Source organism: Dendrobates tinctorius, unplaced genomic scaffold (genome assembly GCF_039654945.1).
Source record: "Dendrobates tinctorius isolate UK_male_01 unplaced genomic scaffold, ASM3965494v1 ptg000048l, whole genome shotgun sequence".
In the NCBI taxonomy this organism is placed as follows: Eukaryota; Metazoa; Chordata; class Amphibia; order Anura; family Dendrobatidae; genus Dendrobates; species Dendrobates tinctorius.
In genome coordinates, this window is record NW_027361716.1 from 4,202,203 (window position 1) to 4,222,050 (window position 19,848).

Here is a 19,848-nt window from a genome sequence, read left to right on the forward strand (position 1 = left end):
GGGGCCAACTAATGTTGGAAAAAAACGCAAACGCGGTAAAAACGCACTAAAAACGCATACAAACGCATAAAAACGCTGCGTTTTTTTCATGCATGCTCATAAAAATGCTTGAAAAAAACGCAGCAGTTGTATGCTTTTGTATGCGTTTTTTCAATGCGTTTTTTTGCGGGAAAAACGCGCTGCAAAAAAAAGCAAGTGTGAAACTAGCCTTAGGAAAGAAGAAATCTTAAGTGTTATGAGTCTAAATAAATGGTGCTGAATAGTCAAATGAATATATATTTCCTCCATTAATATATAGATACCAGCATATTGTGAAACGTGTACCATTTTTACAATAAGGACATGCGGACAAATAATTTTTTTTTTAGGAATTTTAAATAGTGAAGTTGCCTTTTAGGGAACCTGGCAGGTCCCCTATGCCCCCAGAACCTCCAGCAGTTGCATCTGCATATGTAGACATATTGCAAGTCCCTGTGCTATATTACACACATAAACAGATCTTTAGAAAATGAATTCTAAAGTCTGTTTATGATATGTAAAGGTTCAGGTTCGCCCATCTCCATAAAGTACTGCAATTTCTTAGACTGTAAAATAATATGTGCTTTCTCAAATGCTTAGTTAGATCCATGGGAAGTGCTCGGATAGAAAATTCTGGTTGGGAAGGAATGGATGGGACTTGAAAAGTTAGTGAAAATCCCAAACTTGATCCAACACTTTATAAGTGTTGATAGAAATAAAAACTATTATACAGGGTGGGGCATTTATATGCCCTGGGTGGGCTGTTTATAAAGATGCAATCTAAAATGGCCGACTTCAAAATGGCTGCCATGGTCACCACCCATCTTGAAAAGTTTTCCCCCTCTCATATACTAATGTGCCACAAACAGGAAGTTGATATCACCAACCATTCCCATTTAATTTAGGTTTATCCATATAAATGGCACCCCCCTGTAGAATCCTAGAAACAATAAAAAAAAAAGACATTCAGGGGATAGTAGCATTTCGAGCCAGCATTTGTGTGTGGTTCTTATTCATGGCAAGAGGGGTAAGGGTTTCAGCTGTGCATTAGACATTATAAAGTGTTTAAGAGGCAGGTTACTGGCTATGTTGTGTACGATTAATAAAAAATTGAAATCAAAAAGGGCAATTATCTTTTTGTAAAAAAATGATAAAACTTTTATTCGGTACAGTAGTACATTAAAAAAGACATGGATCCTGGTCACCACAACCTGGGTTAAACAACCAATGCGTTTCAGCTAAGAGGCTTAATCATGCTACTGTACCGAATAATTTTTTGTTTATTTTTACAAAAAAAGGTTTCTGAAGGTTTCTTCCCCCACTTTTTCTATTTGCCGACGTCCAAGACTGAGACGGCTCTGGGCCATGTCGCTTCATCCAGCAAGGTGCTTCAACAGATGGTGAGCTGATGTTTTTTGCCATTATTTTCCATCTATTGTTTTCCAAAAAATGCCCGTTTGAAATGCATAGGTTTTTGCTACTATCTCCAGGATGCCCTGTTTTTTAATGTTTCTACAATTTTTATTTGAATGTTTCAAAAATAGTTTTTGTTTTTATTCAGGTTGGAAATCCATTGGTGGATTTTCACTAACTTTCCAAATTTCTCAGAATAATAATTCAATACACTACTGTGGCATAATATAACATTTTGTTATCCATAGTCCATGATTCTTTGGAAGCTAGAGAAACTTGTATGGATTATCATAAATGTAATTATCATCTTTTACAGTTCACAGCGACTGTCTACATATCAGAATTATGATCTGTGATTGTGTTGTTAGGTGCTGGGATTCTCCCACTGAATGGGATGATCTCCAGCCTTGTGAGATCAAACCATGGCCTAACTCCAGTTTTCACCCTACTGAGCTTGTCCATGATATGGTGCCTTCCCATTGGTGCTCGGACGTCAGGTGCTCTGGTGATGTGGCAGCTTCAGATCCACAGGCAAGGTCCTGTCTGCCTGCGAGTGTTTGTCTAGACAGGCAGTGTAGGGTGGGAACTCCCGCTTGAACTTAACATCTGCACTGGGGGTCCTCAGGCTCGTGTGCTAAAGCACACCATGTGTCAGAGCAGGGGCAACCACCTGCTTAGTCTTCCCTGGGGGGTTAAGTTATAGAGACCCCAATTAGTATTTTTCTATACGCCTGTGCAATCTAACATGATATAGTCCTTTTTGCTTTACTTCATATTACCGCTCTGTGGTATAACAGAGTTTGTTACTTTGCAATCTGTGCACACTGAGTGACATTTAACTCAGTGTTCTTAAAAAGTTTTCTCGCAGCCTTGCTCCGCCATTGTGCTAGCTGCAGTTTCTCCATCATCGCACGGTGGACCCCGGGTTGCGAATGCACCTTATTAAAATTTACTTGGTGCATTCTGCCAATCCTAACATGTGTATCTCTTTTAATCTTAATGATTTATTATGGTTTTCTTATGTCTGTAAAAATATGTCTATCATTGATTTTTTTTTAGAACCTGTCAGTAAAAAAAAAAAAATTGAATTTGCAGATCTGCATCACAACCACTGAGCGACCATGTACAGATGCATGGAGCATAAATATCTGTCAGCAGATTATCCCACAAATCATTTTTTTAATAATAATAATAATAATAATAATAATAATAATAAGTCATATTTTGTCATTCAACTTTGGATATGTTGAGCCAAATCCAAAAATGTAAGGAAGAGCACATTTGTAGATATGTTCCATTGTTTCTTATTCATTGCATTTTTGTATGGGCTTTAAGAGGTTGTCGAGATTTTTATTTTAAAAAAATCATGGTTCAGTTATTGGTGTTTGTGTTTTCCCTCCACCTATCTCAGAAATCCAAGTAAAGTGTGTCTTATGTTAGTTTTTAGTATGAACTTTAGTAAAAACTGGAAGTGTAATGTAAATTAATCAGTAACAACTGTCTCTGTGCCGTATAGGAATACAGGCATTTGACAGGTGGAATCCTCAATGTTTTTGTACAGGCGGATGCGCTAATTGCAGGTTCATTGTCGGATCTCCTAACATTGTATCATGTCAGTGTAACTTTAATTGTTCTTGTCTTTCCCAGCACTCTTGAGGATTCTCTAGACTCATTCAGAAGAACACTTTGTAAACATTCGTAAACACCCTCTTGTCTGCCGAATGAGACACGAGAAAATTGATCTAAATATACTAAACACACAAGGATCAATGATCTTGGTTCCGGCATTTGTCTTAAAGTGAATGTGACTAAAGCTAAATTGCTTAAAGTCATCAATACACATTTATCTGGTGTCTTTGTGTTAAGGGCCTTTCACACATAGCGAGATCGCTAACGATATCGTTAAAGCGTCACCGACTTTGTGACTCAACAGCGATATCGCTAGCGATCTCGCTTTGTGTGACATGTACCTGCGACTGGCCCCCCCGCTGGATATCGCTGATTGCGCTCGAATGTCCTGGGCCATTTTTTCCTCGTTGGCGTCCCGCTGGCGCCGACTAGCAATGCATGGACGCAGGCAGAAGTCGTCATCATTGCTGCGGTGTGACCGGTAAGAGCAACCACTGACGGATCGCTTATCGCTGCATCGCTGGTGAGATCTGCCTGTTTGGCAGCTCACGAGCAACCATTTAGCGATGCACCAGCGCTCCTGACCGGGTCATATCGTTGTCGGGATCGCTAGTGCATCGCTAAATGTAACGGGACCCTAAGTCCTCATGTTCAGCTTTCCTTAGGTTTAACTGCCCATGCAGAAAAAGTGGGCAACATCTATCTATGTGTCATATCTATCAATGTGTAGTGGGGTGTAAATAATGATAGGTAGATGCAACATAGGGTTGTGAATGCTCTTAACATATCTGGTTGTAGTTGGCAGACTATTGGTGGTAACAAACAACTTGTTTAAGAACACAATGCGCTGGCAGACTTCTTATGGTTAAAGAAAAATCCAAGATTCCAAAGCACCTGAGGAAATGGGGATAAAACATAACTAAAAGTCAGAGGAAGAAAAAAGTTGTCGGATCACACTGCTGAATAATTAAAAACAATTCTTGTTTATTTCACACCATCATAAAAATGTGTAGATATATCCATACATTTTTTATGATGGTATGAAATAAAGAAGAATTGTTTTTAATTATTCAGCTGTGTGATCAGACAACTTTTTTCTTCCTCTCATTGTGATCCGACGATCAGACGGAATTCATTGGATCGCTGCTGGCAAATTCAAGGCTACCAGGCACATTGACACGGTGAGGCATTCCATTTTTCCCTGTATTATAACTAAAAATCACATGGTGAAGTACAATTGAGATAGACAAGTGAAGCAATATTTTAGCCCCAAAGGGCCTTTTTCAAGCTAGAAATACAATAAAAATTACAGCCGTGAAGTGCAAAGTACTCGATCGTGACTTTTTTTTTAAATAAAACTTGGAATCTTGAATTTTCTATGGCTTTTGGACCTTGTGAGGGGTCTAACCGAGCCAGCACGAAGCCACCAGTGGTACATGAGAAGGACTCTTGGACTAAGTAAGACTTCTTAAGGTTCTCACAATTAAAAAATGTTTCAATCCTTTTTTAGTGATCTGGCAGACCACTCTTTTCCTGCCTTTAAGTTGAGGAAAAATTTTGAAATTTCCTGCCCTATCAATTTTACATGTTGCACATCATGGTAACAAGACCATGGCTTAAAATCAGTATATTCTTTCAGGTTTTATTATTGTTACTGCACCCCAATATTAGGCCTAATGAATAAACAGAAAGGATGTTTGGGACCCCTTTAAAATTGCAGAATTTTCACGCTGTGCTATTGTGCACTGTCAAAAAGCAAATGAAGGGGGGAAAAAAAGGGCTCTGGATTGCTTTGCAATAAAAAAAAAGCTCTATTAGCCCTGGCCCCCAAAAATGTCAAAGCCAATTACACCTGGGGCTAGGTATATACGGCCAATATATCCCACAGGTAGCAGCAGCACCAGAACAAAGGATCCTCTTGATATATGCAATGATATGTATATACACACATACAGTGCCTGCAGGCCTTGCACTGATGTGTATAAAGTGACGTACACTACCTTGCCTGCCTAACACTGGAACCTTTATACTCCGGAATTAGTCCTTAGAAGGACTGTTGGTTTAGCTGGATTTGAGTTGTTTAGGATGGTAGACCCCACACTCACTAATAAATCCCCAATTCTGACCCTATCAAGGCAGCAGCTCTCCATACACTATCTCAATCCGGAGTTGAATGCAGCGAGCAGGGCGGCGTCCGGTCTCTTATACCCCTGATGATGCTGTGTGGCCAGCCAATCGCTGCACGACCACAACAAAGATGGCTGCGGCGCTTCATTGCCTGGCAGACAATCCATGCATTGTGATTTGTTCTGTAAAGTCCACCAAAAAAGCTGGGTGGAGACCCGAGTTACCGCCGAGTAATCCCGGAAATGCTCGGTGCTCGCCAAGTACACCGAGTACAGTGATACTTGGGCGAGCACCGAGTAGTGCCGAACACATTCCCTCATCACTACCTGTAAGTACTGATGAGCAAGTATACTGATTGCCCGGTTTTCCCCGAGCATACTCGGGTGGTCTCCGAGTATTTTTGCATGCTCAGAGATTTAGTTTGTGCCATGTAGCTGCATGATTTGCGGCTGCTGGACTGCCTGAATACATGTGGGGGTTGCCTGTTTGTTAGGGAATTCCCACATGTATTCAGGCTGTCTAGAAGACACAAATCATGCAGCTGCGTCGACAAAAAATAAATCTCTGAGCCTCCAAAATACTTGAGGACACCCGAGCAATGAGTATACTCGCTCATCACTAGCTGTAAGCTATAATAATCAACATTAACAGAAATAAACACTTGAAATAGATCACTTTGTTTGTATTGACTCTAGATAATATATGAGTCACTTTTTGTTTTGAAGAACTGAAATAAATTAACTTTTTGATCATATTCTAATTTTGTGAGAAGCACCTGTATATCATGGTGCCAACAATTGTGATGGAAATATATATATTTTCATGTAGATCTCATTTGCATATATACTCACATATAATCACATCTTATATTCACTATAATCCATTGCTTTAAAATGGCTGTCACGAAACAGACAGCTCTTTGGGACTTTCCAAGATAAAAAAAAGAGGAACAACACCAGATGTGCTAAAGTGATGAGTAGATGTCTCAACTCTATCCTGGTTTCAAGAGGCGACAGTTACACTTTAGTTACTTAATCAGCATCTTGCCATGCATTAATCACGATATATTCCATACATATATTCAGATAGCCAATAACAAAGGAGCTTGACCATATGGTATTTAACTAACCACTAGAGTTGAGCGAAACGGGTCGAAAAATTTCAAGTCGCCGATTTTTTGGTAAATCGGCCACGAGCTCGGCGACTTTAGCGCCAAAGTCGCGTTTCAAAAGTTTGTTTTCCGCCCTTTTTCAGCCAATCAGGATCCACGGACACTGTGGGCAATGTGATGACATAGGCAGGGGTCACCACTATCTTTGAGAAGGGCATGCAAGTGATTGGCTTGCTTTGGTGGGCGTCACAGGGGGTATAAAAGGGCGTGCACGCCGACCGCCATGTTACTCATGCTGATCTCAGAATAGGGAGAGCTGCTGCTGCTGATTCTGTAGGGAGAGCGTTAGGCAGGGAAGAAGACACCAAAAACTGCATCTGCTGCTAGCGATTTTGCCTGTACAACACACCAGTCACTGTGTGTGCAGTGCAAGTGGAGGCTATATTTTGCTGGATCAGCTATGTTGGTTGTTAGGCTGCCTTATAAGGCTTCCTGATAGCTGCATTGCTGTTTTCCCACTGCTCTGCAAACTGCTTTTTTAAAAGCAATCCAAATTTTTTTTTTGTCCTGGTGAGGTACTGAGCGTGCATTTTTTTCACACCATACAGCGGTGTACGCTCCTCACACAGTACCGTGTAACGACTGTTATCACGGCCACAGTGAAGCTGTGTGTGACTCTGTAAGGATAAGTCGAGGACATGTTCCGTTCTTACAGACCTCCACCTTCTAGTTTTGTCTGTTTTTCAAACAGTTAAGTATATTTGCTGTTTGATCACATTCAAAACTATAGAGAGACAGCGTGTGTCAGCCCGTATACTTACAAAACACGGAGCTTGACAATTTTACGGACACCGGACAGCGGTGTACGTGCACGCTCCTCTCTCAGTACCATGTAACAGCTGTTATCACGGCCACCGTGAAGCTATCTGTGTGTGACTCTGTAAGGATAAGTCGAGGACTTGTTCCGTTCTTACAGACCTACACTCTAGTGAGATCCCTATTCTGCCCAATTCTATATACACCTTGTAGTTTGTCATACACTAGCCAATTTCTGCCTGTGACATAGCTATGTGATATTCACTGGGCCTCACACAATCCAAAAGTGTCCACAAGTGTGTTCAGAAATTCTACATCTCCCCTGTCCTATAGTGACATTTTTCACACCTGCGACATTGAGCCTGTGACATAGCGGTGTGATATTCACTGGGCCTCACACAATCCAACAGTGTTCAGAAATTCTACATCTCCCCTGTCCTATAGTGACATTTTTCACACCTTCGACATTGAGCCTGTGACATAGCGGTGTGATATTCACTGGGCCTCACACAATTCAACAGTGTCCACAAGTGTGTTCAGAAATTCTACATCTCCCCTGTCCTATAGTGACATTTTTCACACCTGCGACATTGAGACTGTGACATAGCGGTGTGATATTCACTGGGCCTCACACAATGCAACAGTGTCCACAAGTGTGTTCAGAAATTCTACATCTCCCCTGTCCTATATACACCTTGTACCTTGTTTTACATTACTTTATAGTTTGTGGGATTTTGTGTACATTTTTACCAAAAATGAGGAAGGCTGGTGGAAGAGGCCATGGAATTGGGCGGGGGTTGCCAGCTGGTAATGATGGTGTTGGTGGTGGATCTGTTGGTAGTGGCAAAAGCAAAATAGGACCGAATGCAGGAGGTGTTGAGCTTGCGTCATCGTCTGGCTCCACAAGGCCTCGAAGGCTTAGTTTTCTAGGAGTTGGCAAACCGCTTTTAAAGCCAGAGCTTCAGGAAAAAGTTTTGGCTTACATTGCTGACTCAGCCTCCAGCTCTATCGCCTCCTCTTCTGAAGTTGTAAAAAATAAAAGCACTGAGTCGTCATTGGAGGCTCATGTTCATGAACCACACCTTTCCTTGTGTCCTTCACCCCAACCAAGATTGAAGGATGACACAGGCCATACAACTGATTACTCCATGGAGCTGTTTTCACATACCATGCCTGGGTTATCAAGTGAAATAGTGAATTACCCAGGCCAAGATGAATCTGACATGGAGTGCACTGATGCACAGCCACTGATAGATGATTCTGCTGGTACATTCACTCAGAGCACTACATTGTCCTTGCAGTGTAATGAGCCAGATTCTGACCCTGATGAGACTCGGGTGCCCCTTCCCGCATGCTAAACCACCATACACAGTGACACAGAAGAAGGTGCACATGACATTGAAGAGGAGGTGATGGATGACCCAGTTGTTGACCCAGATTGGCATCCATTGGGGGAAAAGGGTGCTGCTTCCAATAGCTCAGATGAGGAGGAGGAGCATCCACAGCAGACATCGACATCACAACAGCTGTTATCTGGCAGGCCCGGAGCAGTCCAAAGACAGGTTCCAAAAATCAAGAGTTGCTGGACAGCTTGTCCAGACGGTCAAAATAGCACAGCGTACTAGGCCGCAAAATGTCTTCCAAAGTAGGAAGAGTGCAGTGTGGCACTCTTTTGAACAAAATCCTCATGATCAGGCCAAGGTTATCTGTAAGAAGTGCGCAAAGACCTTTAGCCAAGGGAAAAATCTGAAAAATTTGAATACCAGTTGCATGCTTAGACATTTAACCAGCATGCACTTGCAAGCGTGGACACAACACCAAACCTCAATTACCACATGTGCAACTGATCACAAAGAAGGTAGTCAGCAACGCTACATTGTTTCCCCCACTGTAAGCCCACCGGTTAGCACAGCAGCAAATGTTGAGGTGTCGTTGCAAGGCCAAAGCAGTCAGGGAATCCCACTGTTATATCAACGAAAGACTGAATCTAGGCCATCAGAAACAACACCAACTCCATCACCATCATCAACCCTCTCTCAGTCCGCCCTGTCCACCGCTAGTTCCACCATATGCAGCTCTCAAGTCCAGCTCACCCTCCCAGACACTATGAGTAGGTCAAGAAAGTACTCAGTCTCTCATCCGCATACACTGGGTTTGAACGCCCACATTGCCAAACTAATCACGTTAGAGATGATGCCCTATCGGTTGGTGGAAAGCGCAGCTTTCCGCGAACTCATGGCCCATGCAGTACCACGCTATGACCTACCCAGTCGCCACTTCTTCTCTCGCAAAGCCATCCCAGCCCTCCATCATCATGTGAAAGACCGCATTGTCCATGCACTCAAGCAGTCAGTGAGTGGAAAGGTGCACCTCACAACTGATGCATGGTCCAGTCGGCATGGCCAGGGCCGTTACGTGTCCATCACTGCGCACTGGGTTAATATGGTGGATGCAGGGTCCACAGGGGACAGCGGTGGTAGGACAGTGCTGCCTAGCCCACGGTATAGGAAACAGTTGGCTGTAGGCGTTCGACCCACCTCCTCCTCCTCCAGAAGCGAAAGCTTGTCCACAGAGCGCAGTCGTACGAGCACTCCATCTGCAGCTGCCACTGTTGCACACGAGGTGTCCCCCTATCGAGCAGCTAGTGGAAAGCGTCAGCAGGCTGTGTTGCAGATGATGTGTTTGGGCGACAGACACACCGCGGAGGTGCTGGCCGAGTACTTTCAGAGACAAACTGAGTCATGGCTGGGCAGTATACATCTTGAGGCAGGCAAGGTAGTTAGTGATAACGGCAGTAATTTTGTGGCAGCCATAGCCCTTTCAAAACTCAGCCACATACCTTGCTTGGCTCACACCTTGAACCTGGTGGTGCAGTGCTTCCTCAACAATTATCCGGAGTTAACAGCCCTGCTCCAGAAGGTGCGAAGACTGTGCGCGCACATCCGCTGGTCGCCTGTACACTCCATTCGTATGCAGAAGCTGCAGCGATTGCTCCACCTTCCCAACCACCGCCTCATTATCGACATTGCAACAAGGTGGAACTCCACCCTGCACATGGTTGAGCGGCTGTGCGAACAGAGGCAGGCCATAATGCATTTGTGGGAGGATACACGGCCAGGCACTTTGAGAGCAGACATGGAGTTGACAGGTGTGCAGTGGTCGAAGCTGAAAGACCTCTGTAAAGTCCTTCAGTGTTTTGAGGAATGCACACGGCTGGTAAGCGCAGACGACGCCATCCTAAGCATGAGCATCCCACTTATGCGTCTGCTCATGCAAACTTTGACGCACCTTAAGGAGCAGGCGTCTGCAGCCAATGTTGACGAGGAGGAAGAGGAGGAGGGAATCCTTGATGACATTCAGCCATTGTCTGCTCAGGGACCTCTCCTGGACGAGGTGGAGGAAGAGGAGGAGGATGATGATGGGGATGATTACTTAGGGAAGGAGGATGCATCTCGTGGGGCAAGTGAAAATGTTGGCATGGCAAGGTCTGGTACAGGGTTTGTGCATGACTGGAGGGATATGGATTTTCCAGAAAATGCTCCTCCAACCAGCACTCGCAGTGCATCATTGACACCGGGAACATTGGCCCACATGTCAGATTATGCCTTGCAGATCCTAAAAAGGGACCCCTGCATTGCCAAAATGATGATCGATGACGACTACTGGTTGGCCAGCATCCTGGATCCACGCTATAAAGGCAAATTACAAAACATCATGCCACAGGAGAACATTGACCTAATATTGGCAAATAAACAAGCAACTCTGGTAAACCGGTTGGTTGAGGCATTCCCAGCACACAGCAGCGGTGATGGTTCTCACACGAGCCGTACGGGTGAGGGACAGCTTGGCAGAGGTGTTCGTGGTGCACACAGCAGAAGTGGTGATGGAGACAGGGGTTTCATGACAATGTTGTGGACTGATTTTTCACGGACCGCTCACACAACTGGTAATACTGCATCGATGGAAAGTGACAGGAGACAGCAGTTGTCAACTATGGTTACAAACTACTTTTCCTCCCATATAATGGTAAAGAGTTTATATAGATAGTTTGACGCCACCTGTGGTGTTCGGCAACATAGATGTTAGGCCGACGCTGCATGCAGATCCTCTGGGACTGATGGTGTTGTGCAGCAAAGATGGTGAAGCTCCCCACAGGTGGAGCTGGAGTCCCAGGGAAGTGTAGATGTAGTGATGGGGGAAAGGCACAGGCGGTGTAGGTGCTGGTACCCAGGTGCTGGAATAACTGTAGGACACCAGAGTGTGCAGTTCCAAAGCTTTACTCACAGTCTGCAGGTTACACAGATGCCTGCCTCCGTGCTGTGTCCTCCGGGTCAGGACCTCAGCCAACCTCCGGGACCACAATGGAAAGCTCCCTTCCAACACTCCGCCAACATGTACCTTCCTGAAGTCTCCTTTCTAGCGCTTATGGGGGAAGCACTCACAGGACCGTGGTTCACTGAAGCGCCTCCTGTCTAACAGATGTTCCTCAGACTTTACTTGTATGGCAGACAGCTGTAGCCTTTTCCTTCTGGCTCCCACACGTCGATGCTGGGGCCTCTGAGCCTTAGTTGGGTACAGAGCATTTATAGCTGCTACTTCCCCCGGTTTCTGCTGCAGGAACGTCAGTGTCCCGACAAACTCGGAGACCGGAATCGGGACCATGCGCTCCAGCTAGGAGTGAGCCTTAACTCTGCTCATCCTCCAGCTCCCCTTCTCACGTCCACACACTTGCCCTTCCCTGCACAGAGTGCCTTAACTTACCTCCTCCCGACCACAGAGAGCAGCTCCTCAGCAGTCAGGTTCAGAGGTCTCCCTGCTAGCCTGGAGTGGGAAATGTGTTGTGTGTTGGTTTCACTGCTAGAGAGATCCTTCGTTGCTCCCAAGCTTGACAACACACTCCCTAGGAGGAAGGTAATGCCACAGTGGCGACCGTACTCTTGGGGACGCCACAAGTGCACTGAGGCCCAGCCACTGCTGGATGATGCTGCTGGTACATTGACCCAGACCACTACATTCCCCTCGCACTCTACACAGCCAGAATCTGACCCAGAGGAAACTCAGGTTCCCCTTCCCACATACTATACCACCTTACACAGTGACAAAGAGGAAGGTGCAGATGAAAGTGCAGGTTCCTTGAGCAGGTGGGGGGGCATACTCAAGGGCGATGGCATGGGCACAGGGCACCGCATAGTATGCAAAAGTGTCTCTGCCGGTGGGAGGGCCTAAACAGCCAAGTGCAGTGAGATGGAAGATAGGGACGACAAGGAGTTCAGAGTAGTGCAGGGTTTCCCTAGCAAGGAGACTTATGTAATTGTTTTCAATGTTGGGACAGCAATTTTTGGGGAGCACTATACTCTGGTGAATGATATATGGGGCCCACCATACACTGGAGCATTCCAAAGGTGGACATCAGACACTGGAGCAGCATTTACAGGGCCCATTATACACTAGAGCAGTAGAAATGGGGCCCATTATATATGGAGCATTATTTGGGCCCATAAGACAGTGGAGCTTCATCCATTGGGACCAACATATACTATAGCATTATGTGGAGCTCATCATATATGGTTTGAAACATTATATGGGATCAATGATTCCATATGGAGAAATATATGTGCCTCATTACTCTGTATAGTGCACTAAGCGCTGGCCATAATACTGTATGGAGTTATATACTGTCCGTTTTGGAGGTATTGGAGAATTTAAAATGGATATCAGTCATGAGATGTAAGAAGTGGAGTATTTTTCATTGTACTATACTGCTATTTCTCTGCCGTATCGGAGCATCATGAGTTGTAGTATGTGTTAAAGGGGCGCTCTTTGGCCCTGGGCCCACGAAAACCTGGAGCCAGCCCTACTCCCCCACAACTGTAGCCAAATAACCCCCATTTTTCAGTGCGTAACTAGTATTATGAAGTAAATTAAGGTTGACAAGCTTAAGTAATAAGAATTGATGCTTTTGGCATTCAAATGGGCACTGTAGGTATGTTTCCTGTCTTCCTCTTACTGCCGACTTTAATTCCCCATTGACTTACATTGGGTTTCGTGTTTCGGTCGGACCCCCGACTTTTCCCTATAGTCGGCCGATTTTGCTCGACCCGACTTTTGGAAAAGTCGGGTTTCATGAAACGAAACTCGACCCTAAAAAACCAAAAGTCGCTCAACTCTACTAACCACCCCTTTCTATACGCAATTATAAAACCATGTATGTATAATAAACCATCAGGATTGATAGAATTTTATTCTGTCACCATGAGTGTACAGTGTCATTGAGGGCTCAAAATACTCAGCCTAATTAGGAACAGCCACAGCACACACAGGGATAGATTTATCCTAACCAAATTTCCATAACACAGTGAAGGTCGGAGGATGAAACATCATGGTGTGGGGCTGTTTTTCAGCATATGACACTGGAAAAGTTAATATCCTAACCAAATTTTCATAACATCTGGTGCCCAACATGGGGCAGTGGGCGAAATGCACGTGGACCCTGCTGACCGGAGAGACGGGGTGCCAGCCATGGCCTTGGCTTACGGGTCGGAGACTGCGCAGCTCCATAATTAAGGTAGGAAAATCTTGTCATCTTACCTGAATGTCCCCTGTTCTCAGTCTGGGTTTATACCTCTTGCCAGTCAGGTGTGGTCACCATCGCATTCCCAGGTAGTGTAAAAAGTTCACACCCTTATCCAAACCCTGGGATATAAGCCATGGTGTCTGCTGCATGCCTTGTAGGTGTATTATGTCTGTGTGGACCTGGGAGATAGTTGAACAATGATTGATTTTTCTTGTGGTTGCTGGGAAACCGATAACAGGAAGTCAAATCACTCGATAAGTTGTCACAGATTCCCGTTCAGCAGAGGGACAGGTGCTCCCAGATTTCCAGGCATGGATGGTGATAACTTAGAGGGATATCACAGATTCCCATAGCTGGCGAGCCAGGCAGGATGACCGGAGCGGTGGGTGATACTCCCGGGCACCTGAGTGCCCAGTCGGTTACCAGAATGGCTTGTATGTATCACAGAATGATAAAAAGGCTTCAATTTATCCCGGATGTCTATTCATGTTTGTTCATGTTTGTAATGTAATATATGTACTGTCGCTTTAAATTTTAGAGTTGTAACAGAAAGCATTTTTTGCACTTCCCCTTGGCTGTTAGCACACTGTATATCACACTGTCACATCTGTTTTTGCTATTCTGAGATAATTTCCAGCTGTAGTGTAATGTAGAAACTTTGAGGAACTGAAACTGAGCTGTATCTGTGACTGTGCTGTGTGATACCTGTTTTTAGATACATGACTTTAGTGACTATAGATACACCAGCAGTGAAAAAAGGGGAATTAAGTGCCAGCAGTGAAAAAAGATCAAGTGAGTGCGTCCGAGCACAAAGTGTAGTTAGAAGCTGTATCAACTTTTTGGAAGTTTTTGGAATAGGCACAGTAGGTGAATAAGAAGGTGAAGTACGTAAAGAATTGTAGCTGGTTGATTAAAGTTTGAAATCCATGAGAATGGCAGACTTCAAGCTGCAGAATGGCATGATGTATGGAAAAAAGGAAAGTTAGTTAATGTTAAGTTGCTGACTGACAAATGCATCGTATAGAGTAGCAGCAGACTTACATCATTTAGGAGATACAGAAAGATATGTGAACTAACCAGGAAGTGATTTGTATGTGTATAAGATGGGAAAAGGTTTTAAGCCATCAGCGCCTCCCCCATATGGGGATGGCAGATGTTGTATATGTGCAGTCTGCTCTCAACAAAATCCATGGTATAGGAAATTTTGCACAGGGTGTGGAGCTCCCTGCTTCTCCCTACAGGGAGAAGGCACCATTGTTCTGACTATGCCATCTCATGCTGTACAAGGGAGGAGGAACTTTCTCCTCCACCCCCTCCTCCTTCTCTCTCTTTCCCTTTCTCCTCCTTCTGAAACCTCTTTCTCCTTCTTCTTTGTCACACCTCTCTCCTTCTCCTCTCTCCTCCTGCTACTCCTTTCTTCTCCCCTTCTCATCTCCTTCTCTCTCCTCCTTCTGCCACACTTTTCTCCTTCTTCTTCACACCTCTCTCCTCCTCCTTCTCTGTCACTTCCCTTTCCTCCTTCTTCACACCTCCCTTCTCCTCATTTTCCTTCTTTGGTACCAGCTGGGCCAATGACCAATCCAAAGAGTGTGGTGTCCCTGTATCCAGTGCTTACAGCACAAGACACTTTCTAAATCCTAGGCACAGTACAACCATTGCCAGTTATGATATAGGGAGAAGAAGGTGAAAATCTCCCTACGCATAGTGCTGCAAGCAGCTCCCAGACACATCAGGCAGCAGACAGCTCAGCCAAGGGTGCAGAGGGGGGACATCCTCTCACAAAAAGGCAACCTCTAAGTCTAAATATCACAATTACTCCTCTGATGAGGATGAAGAGAGAACATCATACATGCTGCCCAGTACTAGGAAAAGAAACCCACAGGCACCAAGAAGGCAGGAGCAGATAGAGGCACCACCCTTACACTATGTGCACTTCACCCCAAATCAGGTGACCAGTATTCTGAATAATCTGCCAGACCCAGAGATGGATCCTATGCCATTTTATCGAAGAATGCAGCAGAGCCAGCGAACATATGCAGCAACCTGGAATGATCTCTGGGCCATAATGAAAATAAAAGCAGGTGATGCATTCTGGCCAATCATGAAGGAACACTTCAAACTTCCAGCAGAATTAGATGTGAATGCTTGGGAGTCAGGACAAAAGCTAAATGACCAGCTCAGAGAGTAGGCGAAAGGTAGAATGGCAGGGCAAGCTCTCAGCTTACATGAAATGAGCCAAGACAAGACAGAGTCTGTGGAGAAGATTCATGGTAGAGTAACGCAAGTTTTCCAAGATTTGGGCTTCACTATTCCTGATCAGATACACAGACAAATGTTGCACAGGCCTTTGTGCATGGACTAAGAGAGCCAATCAGGAAACCACTGATAGTGGTGAGACCCGAGTACAGGTCATTAGCAATGGACACCCTTCTCACAGTAGCCCAAGAGATTGAATCCCAACCAAGAGTGTGGAAGAAAGCCCCCCTTATGGTGACCACTGACTTAGAAGAGCAACCATCCCACAAAGACAGAAGAAATGTCAACTATTACAACTGTGGCAAGTTTGGCCATTTCCGGAATCAGTGCAGAGCACCCATACAACCTGAGAGCTTGCCCAGAGGAACAGGTCAGGGAAGAAACATGGAAAGCAGGGAAGAGGTCCGCCCACAGGACAGGGGCAAGCCAGGTCCACAAAACACCACGCTCCTAAAATGTGAAACCCCACCAGTGGGACCAATATCCCAAATTACCCTGAAAGTGGATGGGGTTGTCAGATCTTTTCTTGTGGACACTGGTGCAGCCAGAAGTGTGATGAGACATGAGGAATTCCCTGACCCCACCTGCCTATCAGAATCCTCTGTGTCTTGTATGGGGATTGATTGTCAAGTCAGACATTTCCAGCTTACACAGCCCCTGAGCGTGTGGACTCAGCAAGGACACTCTATTCTGTCCCAGTTCATGGTGTCAAGGACCTGCCCACTTAACCTGCTGGGAGTGGACCTACTGCAGAATCTGAAGGTGACTATAGTGTTCCAGGAAGATGTGACCATGACACTTTCTTCACCCCAGACCCAAGAAGAATCAATCTTGCTGGCTGCCCTACAAGAACCTCAAACAACCGATGCAAGCCTACCCAAGGAGGTACTGGACATAGTACCAGAAAGTCTATGGTCCAAGGGACCCCAAGACGTGAGAAAACTTCAAGTTGCCCCAGTACAGGTGTCACTCAAGCCAGGAACCCTGTACCCTCTTAAGGCCCAGTATCCCCTGTCCATCGCCCAGAGTCAAGCTGTCTCTGACTAACTGAAGGTCTACCTGGAAATGGGAATCATTATTCCCTGCACATCGCCTTGCAATACCCCACTTTTCCCAGTCAAGAAAAAGACTGAAAAAGGAGAACCAACCAAGTTCAGAATGGTGCATGACCTGAGGGCCGTGAACCAGGCTACGATATTTGAAACCCCAATTGTACCAAATCCGCACACTCTGCACTCAAATGTGCCAGCCACAGGAAAAGTGTTCACAGTGGTCGATCTGGCCAACACTTTCTTCAGTGTTACCCTTCACCCAGACAACCAGTACCTGTTTGCCTTCACACACCAGGGAGCGCAGTACCCATGGACAGTGATGCCCCAGGGGGGCCCAGAAAAGCCCTTCACAGTTCACCAAAGCAATGTCCTCCATCCTCTCCAACTGGATTACAGACTATGCAGAAGTCGCTCTTCTACAATATGTGGATGATCTCCTTTGTGCAGTGAATGTCGATACCTGCACAGCCCATTCCTTGTCTCTGCTACTCTACCTAGCGGAGCAGCAATGCAAGGTTTCGAAAAACAAAGTCCAGTGGTGTCAGAAGCGAGTTACGTTCCTGGGACACTGTTTTGCTCACCAGACAAAACGCCTGACAGATGACTTGAAGACCACAGTGGAGAAGATGACTCCCCCCAACAACTCCAAAGATGCAACAGGCCTTCCTTGGTCTAGTTTCGTATTGCAGAACTTGGATCCCAGATGCCTCGGTCTTAATGCAGCCTCTATACAATTACATCATTGCGACCACGTTCCTTCTCTCGGATGAAGCCTTCAACTCATTCAGGAAACTGAAAGACTCTATAGTCTCAGCACCAGCTTTGTGCTCCGAACAAGGTTTAATGCTATATGAATATATGTTATGCATCTCTGTTAGCGACCATAACGCATTTCTCATGATGTTTGCAATGCATGTTCAGCTCCTGTACACTGCATGATAGTTATGCATCCTCCGTTCAGTGAGTGTAAAGCTGGCAGCCATTAGTTGTGTTTAGTGTTGAGCATTCCGATACCGCAAGTATCGGGTATCGGCCGATACTTGCTGTATCGGAATTCCGATACCGACTTCCGATATTTTTTCAATATCGGAATTCGGCATCGGAATCGGAAGTTCAGTTGATTGACGGCCTGACGTCATCATGATGCGCGGTGTGTGCGCATCATGATGCGCCGTCATTTCGGGCCTTCCGGGGGTCTCTGCCGGCCTGCCGGGGGGGCTGTGTGGACTGCCCGGGGTCTGTACCGGCCTGCCGGGGGGCTGTGCCGGCCTGCCGGTGGTCTGTGCACCCTGTGGGGGTCTGTGCCGGCCTGCCGGGGGGCTGTGCCGGCCTGCCGGGGGGCTGTGCAGGCTCCGGGGGGCTGTGCCGGCCTGCCGGGGGGCTGTGCCGGCCTGCCGGGGGGCTGTGCAGGCTCCGGGGGGCTGTGCCGGCCTGCCGGGGGGCTGTGCCGGCCTGCCGGTGGTCTGTGCAGGCTTCGGGGGTCTGTGCAGGCATCGTCCGATGGGACTACAAGTCCCATCGGGCGATGCCTGCTACCATGACAGTGATTGACACATTAGCCAATGATGGGACAGTAGTAGTCCCATCATCCGGCTAATGTGTTAAATGTTAAAAAAAAAAAAAAAAAAATACTACATACATACTACATGCATGCTACATACATACTACATGCTACATACATACTACATGCTACATACATACTACATACATACTACATGCATGCTACATACATACTACATGCTACATACATACTACATATATACTACATACATACTACATACATGCTACATACATACCACATACATACTACATACTACATATATACTACATGCATGCTACATACATACTAAATGCTACATACATACCACATACATACTACATACATGCTACATACTACATACATGCTACATGCATGCTACATGCATGCTACATACATACTACATGCATGCTACATACATACTACATGCATGCTACATACCACATACATACTACATACTACATATATACTACATGCATGCTACATACTACATGCATGCTACATACATACTACATGCTACATACATACATACATACTACATATATACTACATGCATGCTACATACATACTACATGCTACATACATACCACATACATACTACATGCTACATACATACCACATACATACATGCTACATACATACTACATATATACTACATGCATGCTACATACATACTACATATATACTACATGCATGCTACATACATACTGCATGCTACATACATACTACATACATACTACATACATACCACATATATACTACATACATACAATACATTCATACAATACATACATAGACATACAGTACATATAACATAGAGTAACATACTTACCAATACTTGTCACATTGTTCCCCGAAGCCATTGTCGTCTACGGAATAAATATTAACATAACAAACCACAAAAATACTCACCCACGATCCGAAGCAGTCCACGAGTGTGTCCCACGACGATCTTGGGTAGAGAACGGCAGCATCAGATGATGCTGCCGTTCTCTACGGGCTGCAGGAATCCAATGACGGAAGGTAGGTATCCTTCCGCACTGTATTCCTCCGCCACTTAAAAAAAAAAAGTCCCTAGTCTCACTTTATGCCATTGCTGTGTGGGAAATTCCCACGCAGCAATGGCATAAAGTGAGACTAGGGACTCTTTTTTTTTTTTAAGTGGCGGAGGAATACAGTGCGGAAGGATACCTACCTTCCGTCATTGGATTCCTGCAGCCCGTAGAGAACGGCAGCATCATCTGATGCTGCAGTTCTCTACCCAAGATCGTCGTGGGACACACTCGTGGACTGCTTCGGATCGTGGGTGAGTATT